Below are 11,727 nucleotides of genomic sequence, written 5' to 3'. Positions count from 1 at the left end.
CCTACATCACAGGGAGATTGGCAACCCTAGTGAACTTTTAGGGTGCATTTTACCTCAGAACACATTCACTGACTCCCTTAGCAACTGTTTAGAATGTTGGCCCCATATGTAAATGACCTTGAAAGCTAGCCCAATCAGGGAAGAGTGTCTGAGTTGGCAGTTGGCAGGGGAGGAGAAGCCTGCCGGCCACACAGGGAAGCCGTATCCCTATGGGAAAACACATTTTACCCCTTTTTACCCCCTTAGGGGGCAAATTTCTTAAAATCCCTTCTTAGTGAGCCCCTACATTACAAAAGGAATGTCCTCCCCAAATTTCATGCTTCTAGGTCCAGGGGTTTGGGCTGGGCATTGATGAGTCAGTCAGGACACTTGTCTTTATATATATATAGATAATATAATAACATTTGATTTATATACCGCCCTTCAGGACAACTTAATGCCCACTCAGAGCGGTTTACAAAGTATGTTGTTATCCCCACAACAAAACACCCTGTGACGTGGGGTGGGACTGAGAGAGCTCCAGAGAACAGTGACTAGCCCAAAATCCCCCAGCTAGCTTCAAGTGGCGGAATGGGCTAAGAACAGCAGGATTCCAATCTAGTGAACTGGGTTTGGTTCCCCACTCCTCCGCTGAAGCCAGCTGGGTGACATAGGGTCAGTCACAGCTTCTCAGATCTCTCTGAACCCCACCTACCTCACAGGATGATTGTTGTCAGTATAATAATAACACACTTTGTAAACCACTCTGATTGGGCGTTAAGTTGTCCTGAAGGGTGGTATATAAATCAAATGTTATTATGTTATCATTATAATTCCACAAAACATTTTTTGTGCTAGAATTCTTGCTATACCTTAAGGCAAGTACATGCCTTCTCCAAACAACTCTTCTCCAAAGTACACTTATATCCAGACAGTACAGGGTTAAATAAATCAAAGACTACTCCTTTCATTCAGTAGCACTCAGGTACATTTTGGAGACAAAACATTAGGCAACACATTCTCCCTCACCAGAATCTGAATCTAAAACTCAAAATTTAGGAACACAATATCACATCTCAGCAATTTTCAGTTGTGGTTCTGCGCGCGATTCAAACACTCAACAGGCAAATGATCTGTCTACAGCTTAAAATTAAGTTCCCACAAGTAAGGATGGAGCTTTTCCGGGCCCAAACAATGGTGAGACATTCCTTCTCTGTGGTGGAGTAGTTCTGCTCCCTTGGCAGACATTTCTTCCTTAGGAGAGCCACATTAAGAATATAAGGAGAGTCCTGGTAGATCAAACTCTGCTCCATTTATTCCCAGCATCCCATTTCTCCACAGATGCCTTTGGAAGACCTACAAGCAGGTCATGGAAGCCAAAGACTTCCATAGTTTTTTCACCTCAGCAACTGGTGCTTAGAGGTACAAATGTTAATAAACATTAAGGCATCATCTAGGCAAAATTAATTACTGCAAAGTCCTGTTGATTGCACTAGGATTTAAACACATTTCTCCTTATTTCTTTAAAAGAAAATATGGGCATGATCCAGGCACATTTCAAGAGTTAAAAGATAGTTTGACTGAATTGTGTTTAGACTGATAATACTGTCATGAACAAGTTCAATCCATAAGAAGTTTTCCATGAAGTATATTAGAATTACTAAATTCAACTTATTGTGGTCACTGGTCAAATATCTTAAAATATGAATAATCCATGAGAATCATGGGTGAGTATAATAACCATACTGTTTCCGTGTCTGATTATTCTGCTAGAGTAAAATGTTCCTGTTAGCCACTAGATGGAGCAATATTATTTCAGAATTCTATATTTCAAGACAAAATTAGCCAATCTTTCCCATTTTAATCACAGAATTTAAGGAGACTTCTGTCCTTCAGTACCAAAAAGTGAGAAGTTAATATAAATAACCTAATTTACATAATTGCCTATTTTTGGGTACAGGAGATGGTTAAAGTTAAATTTTTTTTGCTGTAAATCCAATAGTTAATCATGTCTTAAAAGTGTAAAATCGGATATAAATTTCAGTATTGTAATGGCTTCATGAAATCTATGATGAAAATTATGAAGGCCAAAGTCATTGATCATTAATTTTCAGATATGTTACATGTGCATGTGTTATATTAACTGAAATTCAAGCTGTACAATTCTCTTTTAATCACCATTTATTAAGCCGAGTCATGTGAAAGCTGTAGCTTTACCATTATTGAGGTAGCTCTGAAGTTTCTCTTTTTTTCAAACTAAATGGGAGATCAGAAGGTCCTTTTATATATTGTGTTGTTTTAAGCGGATAAGAGGGAAAAGCAAATTCAGGGACCTGAGCCAGCTTCTTAACTGTTGTTCAAACACTTGAGGCTGGAAGGTATTAGGCTCAGGGGAAGAGATGTGATCTCTTAGAAGGGATCCCTTCCTCAGATGACGGACCAATATCTTCTTGTACTAAGGATTACCCTCTGGGTTTGGGAGGAGGTGGGCTTTTGATAGTGTGTAGTTCAGTTACTAGAATATATAGAGCAGGGTCTATGAAAAGTGTTTAGACAGCATGGAGGCTTGCCTGCTTGGCGCAAAGGTTACAGACATCCCATGGTGTCTGCATAGATTGATTGTACTCTGGTGGAGTCAGCGGTTGTGGTGCATTTGGCACCAATTGCACAGGGAAATGTAGTTGTGTGGTCCTGGAGGAAAATTTTCAGTTTACCAGGCAGAGAGACTTTTTTTCACACTCTTGCCTTGCTCCTAATCTTTTCAGAGGTGAAAGCATAATTTATTTGGTCCATTTGTTATGTGCTGCATTATACACCTCTGTCTCTGTGTCAGATTTCTCTCTGACATTAATTGTCTACACAGCCCCCCAACCCTTATTGGAAAAAGAGTCCTGATAGGAAGAAAGAACCTCTGAAAATACTTACCTCATTGCATGTAATTTTGTTTTGCACAATTGTTAAAATGCTAAAGCCAACATCTTGCCCAAGAATCTAGAAAGCCCTCCTGAATAATTCAGTTTTGTGTAGTTTGTGGAAAGCCAGGAGAGTGGGAGCTTTCTTGACTTCCTCAGGCAGGCCATTCCATGAGATGGGGGCCACCGCAGAGAAAGTAGCTGTTGATTTTGCCCAGCTGCAGGGTGGTATCAGCAGACGGCCCTGTTTAGATGAGTGAAGCTGCCATGGTGGAACATATATACAGAAAGAGTCACATAGATATGAGGGGCCAAGGCCGTGAAGGACTTTCAGGGTTACTAGGTCCCCCAGTGGGGGCAGGGGATTCCATGTTCCTACCCTATGGACTATGCCCCTCGCCACCATTCACCTAGCTGGCAGGGGGGAAAGGCAGGTGAACAGGCCTGCCAGGTGCGCTCCCGGGGCGGCACGATGACATCACTCCCAGATGCCCTCCCAGGCTTTGCGCAGACATCACTTCTCAGAAGTGACATCATCATGCCCCTCTGGGAGTGCGTGATGCACATGCATGAAAATGTCAACAAAGGTGAGTGCCAGGTCCTCTCCCCCGCCCCCCGCACTGGGAGGGTAAGAGGACATAGCAACCCTAGTATTGAATGTGATAGTAATGACTTTGAATTGAGCCCAGTGACTTATAGGAAACCAATGGAGTGACTCCAGAATTGGAGTGATATGCATGCTCTGTCTAGTTCCTGAGACTCATCGAGCTGCAGAGTTCTGCACCAGCTGGAATCTCTGATTCAACTTTGAGGGGAGACCTATGTACAGTGCCTTACAGTAGTCTAGTCTCAATGTTACTGTGGCATGAATCCAGGTAGCCGGATTAGCCATGTCAAGGTAGGGGGGCCATCTTCCAGGCTAGTCTGAGTTGGGAGAAGGCCTTTTTTGCAGCTGCATTTATTTGCTTCTCTAGCTGTAGTGCCGGATCTAATATATTCCCTAGGCTGTTAGCTGAGAGCCAAGCTTGCAGCTGTAATGGAGAGCCAAGCTGTAAAACCAGGACGCCTACATTTCCCATCAAAACTTGAGGTAAGCTAACAAGTGTCCAACCTGTGTAAGGCGTCACTTGTAGCTTGGCTCTGAGTCGGCCAAGGTCAACTGAACCCCATTACAGGTCAGAGCAGAGCACAACGTCCTTCAAGGTCTCTGCTCTTCCAACCAGCATCACTTCATCTTGTCTGAATTCAATTACAATTTGTTTGCTTCTAGCCAATTGAAAACAGCTGTCAAGCAGTGACTTAATATTCTACTAGAGGTATGAAGTTTGTCTTGAAATCATCACAACTGAGGCTTCGATTTTAATTAAACGTGAAGAATAAAGTTTCGGGGGGGGGAGTATTTGTGGATTTCCTGCATTGTGTAGGGGGTTGGGCTAGATGATCCTAGAGGTCCCTTCCAACCCTATGATTCTATGACCAGCACAGACCTAGGCATATTTACCTACAGCCATTTCTGACCCCTAGGGAAATGTACATGTTCTCTGGTTCCTCAAATATACTGCAAGCTGGGGAAATGGCACAGAAGTAGTGAGGATAAAGCCCCTTCTCCACACACATCACGATTCTGATCCAAATTGGACACCGCATATGGGACAACCTACAGCACGTCTGACTATGACACCTGACACAGAGTAGAGACTCCAGACTCAGCCTGTGTATTCTATAACGTGTGGATTCAAGTATCCCTAGGATTGCTAGTCCAATGTCAGTAAATAGTCCAAAGTAAATAACTCTAGGCAAGTCTTTCTGGTTTCAGATGGAGCAGCAAGTTAACTTTAGTTTTGTAGATGGGCATTCTTAACCTCGACAACAACGTTTTCTTGGCGGACTTTTTACATGGGTCAGTTATGACTCGGTGCTTGCATGGGTGGGGGGATTCTTAATCTACAATAACTGTTCCCTCCCAGTTATTTAACTGAGGGTACCAATATCTTCAGAAGTTTTGGAACATACTTTCCCCCAATATCTGATCTTCCCTATATTCCTCTGAAGAATCACTTCCTCCTACATGTGCCTTCCTATCAGCTGAGGCTCTTCTTCTGTTGTCTTTGCAAATTAAAAAAGTGACTACTGGAGATGGAGCCTTTTCTGTGCTTGAGTCCCAACTCTCTTGTTCACTTACTTCCATCTTCATTATCTTTTAAGTTCCAACCATAGTTGGGGGCTTTGCCCAGTTTGCCTACCCTTTTGGAATTTGAATGTGTTTGTTAGGCTTCTGTTGTAGATATGACTGATTCCGTTTTGGTGAGTTGTTATAACTAATAGGCTATAATTATTATTTATTTTTTATTGTCAGTAATAAACTGGTTTTATTCACTGGTGACATTTTGTTATTGCTTTTGTTTTATTTGCTAAGTTTTATGATTTTATGCCCTATTTTGGTAGAAGGGTAGGATATAATTTTCTTAAATAAAGGAATAAAAATCCATTTGACCCATTCCCAAATTGCTGTTTCTTGGTTTGCAGTGCCTGGACCAACCTATCTACACAAAGCCATTATTCTTCACCAGGTACAATGCTGAAAATCTACTTAAGAGTCTTTCATTTATTTTTAAGGTTGCTCACTTCAAGTATTCAAATAATATTCTGCTTCCTCAACAAGGCCATGCTTCTCACTACACTGCTTCCCTAACATTTTCCTTTAAATTCTTTCTTCTAGCTTCCACAGATCAGACTGAAATTATTTTTTGTTTCCTACCACACACACTATCTGTAAAGAATGTATTTCATGGTGCCTTCTGCTTTGTTATTTAATTTAGAGCCAAGTCTCTCAGGCAGACCTCCTCAATATGAGAAACTTGCACATCTCAGTCTTATTTTAGCCATGCATTGAGCAACCTTCCTAGCTTTGAACAACCCACTTTAAGTGTCTTCTAAAATCTAACACACATTTCTTTGGGAGATCGATAAAGACTATAACATTTATTTTTATTTATGTCATTTATAGTCTGCCTTTCTCACTGAGACTCAAGGCAGATGACACAGTGTGAGATTAGTACAGTCAATTTCAAGGACATTTCCATAAACAATGACATAGAGTAAATAAACACAATTTTACAAAGACATAGCATTAGTAAGAATCCATACGGAGGAAGAAATGCTGAAACAACATAAGTGATTCTAGGGCTGACATTGGACCACATGAAGCACAAGTATCTCATAGGAGCACATATTTAAGACAACAAGTAATATGTAAGGCAACATAGTAGTGAAATCTATGGTCCTTAACTCATTAGCGAAGTATCTGAGAGCCCGTCCCTACGATACAAAAGCCTTTTTGAATAATTTAGTTTTGCATCATTTGCGGAAAGTCAGGAGAGTGGGGGCTCTCCTGACCTCCTCAGGCAGTCTGTTCCGTAGGGTAAGGACCACCACAGAGAAAGCCCATGTACAGGCTGCTGTTGATTTCAACCATGTTCAGGGTAGTACCTGCAGGAGACCCTGTTCAGAAGAGCGAAGCTGCTGTGGAGGAACATAGAGAGGGAGGCGGTCCTGTAGGTATGCCGGGCCAAGGCCGTGAAGAGCTTTGTATGTGATAACCAATACCTTGAACTGAGCACGGTAGCTGATAGGTAGCCAATGGAGTGACTGCAGAATGGGGGTGATGTTCATGCTCCTGCTCGCTCCTGATAGCAGTTGCACTGCAGCGTTTTGCACCAATTGGAGTCTCCTAGTTAATTTGGATGGGAGACCAATGTATACTGCATTACAATAGTCAAATCCTGATGTTACCATAGCATGGATCCAGGTGGCCAGGTTGGCCACGTCAAGGTAAGAAGCCATCTTCCAGGCTAGAGTGAGGTTGTAAAAGGTTGTTAAGGCAGCTGCCTTAACATGTTCTAGTAGTAGCACTGGATCCAATATAACTCCATGGCTCTTAACCATGTCTGCAAGGGTCAGACGAATTCCATCAAAAGTGGGGAGTACAATGTCCTTCAAGATCTCTGCCTTCCCAACAAACCTCACTTTTATTTTATTTACTTCATTTATATCCCACCTTTCTTCCCAATGGGGACCCAAAGAGGCTTACATCATTTTCCTCTCCTCAGTTTTATCTTCACAACTCCATGAAGTAGTTTAAGTATGTGATTGGCCAAAAGTCACCCAGCAACATTCAAACATATATTGAGTTCTCTACTGGCTTCTAGGCCAGATGATAAAGTGAGGGAAATGATCTGGTGGCCAACATGATTGCATTCAGTAGTACCCAGAGCTACTAGTGATGATTTAGGACACAGCCACGATTGGATGGAGGACCCATCTGTATGAAATGGTATCTGTGAGATACGTGTGTGCATGTGTGAGCATATTCAAGCAAAACACTGGCCATTGTGCCTAGCAAGTGCAGCAGCAGAAAGAGAACAGAATTATAAGACAAAAATGTTGCTTATATAAAATCAAACTAAAGCCCTCCCTAAGCCAGGAATGTGATTAGGATAGATATCACTTTGGAACAGACCTATCAGCCAATTATTTTCAGTGGCAAGATCTGTGTGTAACTGCTGACTGGTTAAAGTCCATGTCATTTACACTGAGCCACTCCCTCCTCCTCCTTCTGACCTCTCTGAAATTTAAACCAGAGTACCAGAATAAATGCCAGAGCCAAAGATTTACAATTATTAGCAGTAGTCATTCTTTTTCAAATTCAGATTAGTTATGTTATAGTATTAAAGAACACAAATTCAGATTGTTATTCAGATGCGAATGCCCATCTGTAACATTATGCCCCGCATCTCTCTCCCCAATGTTGATCCAAAGTGGCTTACATCATTCTCTTCTCAATTTTATCTCCATTCCAATAGTTTAGGTGGGTAGCCATATTGGTCTGCAGTAGAACAGCAGGATTTTAGCCCAGTGGCACCTTAGAGACCAACAAGATTTTCAGAGTGTAAGCTTTCAAGAGTCAGAACTCCCTTCTTCCCTTCCCATCTCATCAAACTGAATTGTATCTTTAAATCCTGATGCCCTCCCTTCTAACACCCTACCCACCTCTGGTTGAGATATAAAGGCTCAGGGATCTCCATTCCTACTCATGTCTGAAGAAGGGAGTTTTGATCTTGAAAGTTTACACTCTGAAAATCTTGTTGGTCTCTAAGGTGCCACTGGACTCAAATCCTCCTGTGAGGTAGGTTAGGCTGAGAGTGTGACTACCTCAAGCTCACCCAGCAAGCTTCCATGGTAGAGTGGGGATTCAAACCTTGGTCTCCTAGATCCTAGTCCAACACTCTACCCACATACAGAACCACCACACTGGCTCTGTATGGGGAAGCTGTGGTTTAAACAACACTTTAAAGCCTCACAGGGAGCACAGAACTAACTGTGCGCTTCTCTCATTTGCTGACGGACTATTTTAAGCAATGGACAGTGCAAGTCCAGAATCTGCCCCAGTATACAAAATCCATGAAATTAGTCTGCCTTGGCAGCCAGGACCATGTTGCAGGATGTTGCATTACTGCAGCTAGTGTTTCAGGCCAACACAACTGCTCTTAGGGCTAGGGCACTGCTAATACCACAGCACAACAAAATGGGATTTTGTTCTGTATAAGAAACTGCCAAAACAAAGGAATGCATTACATAACTTTCCCCCCTTGTTGTCTCTATTTAACAGTCACCCTGTTTACCAATATATCTATTGCTAAACTTCAACGTCTGCATGTAAACATCAAGAGCACAAAATTGGAGGGAGATTCTGCAGGATAAGAGACATTCTCTACTGATAGTATCCCTTCTGTTTGCAGAAAAGTAGCTGGGGTAGGGAAGACCCACCACCTATGCACCAAAAAAGTGTCTCAAGTAATCATTATGCACGCAAGCTTCCCACATGGTAGGTAACATCCCTAACACCACTGAGTAGTGCTGCTGTCCCTGCTGTCCCTGACCTGCTGTCCCTGACCTGCTGGAACAGAGCTGGATTCAGACAAAGCATGCTTGGTCTTTATAATGGTTATCATGAGTTAAATTCCTCTGTCCCCACTCTCTTGATTTCTCCTCCCTTCACCTCTGAAGCAACTGTAGGAGGAGGTTTTGGCTTGAATAAAGCACCCCCTTGGGCACACTTTTGCTTAGCCCAGTTCATGGAATGACTGACTGGCACAGGATGAGCCTTTCTTCACCACTGAGGCAAATGTGGTTCTAGAGCGGGTGGGGGAGTTTCTCTTCCATTCGGCTTGCAATTTTTTTTTTCAGATTCCAACTTGCCTTAAATGATGAGTTGCAACAGGAGGGTATTCAGCCCAGTTTGAAGCCAATGCTAAATATTTACCTACAAGGATGGACCAAAGATGTATTTATTACATATAAGATGAACACACTTTATTTTACTATTTTGGTGTTAACGGTTTTGAAGATGCTGTGCCATGCAGTCTCACCAAAACAAGTTTCACTGAGGCTGCTGTTAAGTTTCCAGCCTATCAGCGCTTCCTGGTTTAACTGGTCTGAATGCCAAATTTCCATTGGCTCAGCACTACCAGAATTTTGCTCAGTGCCTTCATTTGAAAATACTTTGTACACATAATAGTCCTCCTGATTTTAAAGAAGCAACCTAGAGAGCTCCAGTAATTAATTCCTTGTTTCCAATGCCACCTTTAAAGCTTCTTCTTCAAAAAAGAAAATCTAGCAAGAATCAGATTGAAATGTTTTACAAAAGGACCTAATTTTTTCAACTTAAAAAAAAAACTCACATGGCCAATTTCAAACTGCATTACACCAGAGTTTCAAACGTTAGAAAAACTGTACAACTTCCCAGAAAACGTCGACATCCTAAAATATTTCCAGATCAACATTTGCCTCACACTCTCCTTAAATGAAGTTAAATTAAGAAAAAAAAGTTTGAGGAAAAAATATGGTGCTGAGTCAATACTCTCCACCCTGTTTTCCACCCTTAGTGAGCATGCTCCGACTGACTGGTTTTAAACTGAGGCTGTTTAGCACAAGCCAGCTCCTAAGGAAACACCATGGGAGTGAAGGCTGCAGAAGGAAGCCTTTGGAATCGAGGAACCAGACGGAATAAACACTTAATTTATCTCAAGGTAAAGTTAAATGTTCTTCTTCTCTAGCTAACATTCCATCAGTTGCTGCTTCTCTCTTTTACATGTCCAAATAATGTCTTTTAAAAAATCCATTATTTCCCATTTAGCAAATCTCTAAAGCAAGTGATTGGGAATTAGTGCATTTTCCCCATTGGGCAAGTGTTGTTACTGATTGTACAATTTCTAATCCCCAGAATGAGCATCATACAATTTTGCTTAGCATGCAGAGCTAGTGGCTTCTCAACAACAGAGGCAAGCCCCTGAGGTACCAGCTGTGTGGGAGAAGGTGATGGACGTAACTTATGGCCATCATCACCTCTTAGCTTCATGCAGCTGCCTGCTGGGTTGAAGATGAGACCTCAAGGGGCTGGCAGTGCCACTTGACTTGTTCCCAGTGTGTCCAAGTGCAATCCCCCTTTTGTTTGCTGGCGCACTGCCATCTTTACAGGTAGATGTTGCTGTGGGGAGCTGTTGGGCCTATTCTGCCACCTCCCTTCACAACAGAATGTTCAGTCGCACTGGGCTAGTTTGGTATAGCCAGGGGAAAAAATTAAGCACTCAACACTGCAAGAAAAGGAACCCCACTGAAACTACATAAACAGAAACTGCATAGAAGAAAAATTCCTAAGGCCTCCGTAAACAAAATTTATACCTGAATATAAAGAGACAATCCTGATTATGGTTATCAGTTGCGTTCCATGGAAAGCTCAATGATAAAATGTTTTGCCTGTGTCTGAAGCCAACAGATCCTAAATGCTGTTCCATTCAAATGAAGAAGTTTGTCTATGGTCCTTTGACTTATCACACAAAAAGAGGGAAGGTGGGATGGAATGCAAATAATCAGGTTGATCAGGTCAGGTACACACAGTCTGACCTGATAAACCTGATGATAAATTTTAATAAGCTTGTCTGAGACCACTGTGTGGACTGAAACATGAGAGAGTATGCAGTTGAGTCCTGCCTCTTAATCTGCTTGACTAGATTGAGAGAAGGCAGAAAATGGCATTCAAAGAAAAACGTAGCGGAAGACTGAATTCAGTCTTCAGATGTGATAGGCCTGCGCTTTCATCTTTCACATGAATATTGTATTTTGGTAGGACTAATGAGTAAAAAGATAGGCGTAAGGCTCCATAAGCAGCTCACATTTGGGGATCTTTTGCACAGACAGCATACACTCATCAAGCCCTTCCAAGATCCACAAGCAGTTCATTTAAATTGCAATAAATAGATTAGCAGTGCAGCACGATCCTATGCATGTTTACTGAAAATGTAGCACTTGCTCCCAAGTAAATATGTACAAGATGGCAACCTAAATTCAGACTGGATTTTTCTTGACTGTATACAGGATGATTCTTTCCAAAGGATAATAACAAAGGAAGGCTTCCCAAAGAGAGCAGGGTTTTTTTGTTTAGGAAATTGTTATTTTTATACCTTTTTTAACTTTGCCTTTGGACCTTTAATTCAACTCCTCCTTACTTTACCTTAAACTTATACCTCAAGAGAACTCTGGTCAAAACCAACACTCTTTTTATTTCCACTCACACAGAGCTTCAGGTGTTCTCTACTTTACCCAAGCTTTTACCTTGAGAACACCTTTCCTTTTGTGTTTGCATGACCTGCATATTGCTGCTTCCCTGGCTCCCTCAAAAAGCTTTCATTGCCACCAAAGACTTTTGCCTTAGACCTCCTCAGTTTAACTCCTAGTATAAGAAGGCTTGTTATAGATGGTAGTTCGACAGAATGGTCAG

Source organism: Eublepharis macularius, chromosome 5 (genome assembly GCF_028583425.1).
Source record: "Eublepharis macularius isolate TG4126 chromosome 5, MPM_Emac_v1.0, whole genome shotgun sequence".
NCBI lineage: Eukaryota > Metazoa > Chordata > Lepidosauria > Squamata > Eublepharidae > Eublepharis > Eublepharis macularius.
Note: the sequence above shows the minus strand (reverse complement) of the source record.